At 29.9% G+C, this 2,057-nt stretch overlaps 1 protein-coding gene across 1 annotated transcript in view; it reads left to right on the forward strand.

The window, feature by feature from the left end:
- LOTGIDRAFT_157061 (hypothetical protein) overlaps positions 1–1,215 on the forward strand; it is a gene marked incomplete at its 3' end in the record, with an annotated part of 6,810 nt that extends 5,595 nt beyond the window's left edge. Inside the window, exon 6 of the mRNA XM_009048318.1 lies at positions 1–1,215.
- Between the last annotated feature and the right edge of the window lie 842 nt (positions 1,216–2,057).

Below are 2,057 nucleotides of genomic sequence, written 5' to 3' on the forward strand. Positions count from 1 at the left end.
CATATACAAAAGACAGATATAGACATAGAAAATGAAATTCCTAGTTTGAGGTATTTTTGATGGAATTATGTGATTTCGTACATTTTAAGTACTTCTGATGACTATTTGGATATATTCAAAACCCAAATCAACTCCCGAAAATGGTGAACCTTTCCCTTTAACATCTATTTATTTATTCTTCATGAATCTAGAAGAAATTAGATCCTTGACGATATGATGGAAAATTAAAAAAAATCACATTGAAACAAACTAGAATGTATTTTCTTCATGATTTAAGAGAATGAGAGCTGCTTCAGCTTTGTTTGGCTGGTGTTGTATTAAATAATATAATATCAGAAGTAAGTTGAAAGTGGTAGCAATATTTGCTATGTTGTGATGGAAATATTTAGTGTCTGCCATAAGTTCATGCTTTTCGATCTGATACATTGAGATTTGTAATTTGATTTTAAAAGTTATGTTTCTTGAGACATCAACTTTTATTCTCTTTAGAAATATAATTATGTTCTTCAATCACATGTTATATGACATCATCACTCATTCTATGTAATAATGCTTATTGTTCATTATTTGTTGCTCTGGTTTGAATATTTAATTTGTATATGAAACTTATTTTTCTTACTTACAATTATTTATTTATTGACTTAATAGGCCATTATTTATCATTATATTTATGTGGTCGATTATAACTGATTTATTTTATAATGTTAAAATGTATTTTTATTTCGAATCTCTCATTATTGTTTTGAACTTTGATGTAAAGTCCAAAGCATGATGACTGCTTCTGGCCCCTAATTACTATTTTTGACTGATTTGTGTATGAAACAACCTTTCCAACAAACTTTCTGAGAGTTTCAAGAAGGCTAGGAGGTTTTTACTAGATTTTTACCTCAATTTTGACAAAACCTCCATAAATTTAGTATCATTGAATTTATACAAGATGGGAAATTGAAAAGTCAAGGACACTTCATCAATAATAGTGAAGTCAGCATATATAATGTTATAATTTCTATTATTTTAATTCAATGCCATTCTCTACTTATTTGTGAATATTTCAAGGCAGATATAATGGTTTAAACTGGGAATTCATACAGAAAACCAGACATGTCAATTATAATATACAGCTAGCATCAATAACTTGCTTAATTCATTTATTGTTGCAATACTTGTAATGGTGAATATTTTTTATCTTTAATATTGATTAAAATTGATACAGATATGTTTATTTTATTCATCTCTGGACAATAAACAAGGGCCTTGTGTGTTACAGTATGTGCAGTTACAACAGAATAGGCTATCGTCCTGTCAACAATTTTCCCTTTTTGCACACTGCATGACGTTCCTCGCCTTCATTAGCCAAATCTGAGGCAAATACAAATGCATTATTGTGTCACATAACATACTGGAAGACGCCATGATATTCATGGTAAGTAAATTTCCAGAACATAACATGACTTCACTTGATATTTCCGATCTCTGATATATTTTTGGTGAAATTGTAAATCCGTCATGAAGTTTCGAATGGTGCAAAAATAAAATGTCCTTGTAAAGACGTCGCCCTCTGATACCTCGTGAAGAAATTACAGAGCTGCAACATTCCTATCCTATAGTCGCAATTTAAAAAGTGCAAGAGAAAAATTAATGAAAAACACGACGATCTTCTGATGTAGAACTCGACTAGGGATAGGTGTGGTCTGGAATCGACTCACATCTGTAATAATTGAATTCTAAACACGCAGAACATATCGAAACCATGCTCCAAAAACTAGTTAATGCCAATCTTTAAGTTAAACTAAAAAGTGAAGAGAAAAAAAGATTTGAGTAGAATCATATTAGATAGTGTGTAAAAGGGTAATCACAAATTGATTTTAATCTTATTTCAAGGCTTTTTTCTACATTATCTTGTCAATAAAGTATGAACGTACAATATTCAATTATTATCTCTATAGAAAATTGATTATTCAATATGAAACGACGATATTATAATGGGGAAAAAATTCAATTTGTATTTGAAGATGCTCTTCAGTAACACTAGGCCACTTACGATTCAGATTCACGAA

This window comes from Lottia gigantea (genome assembly GCF_000327385.1).
Source record: "Lottia gigantea unplaced genomic scaffold LOTGIsca_12, whole genome shotgun sequence".
Classification (NCBI taxonomy): domain Eukaryota; kingdom Metazoa; phylum Mollusca; class Gastropoda; family Lottiidae; genus Lottia; species Lottia gigantea.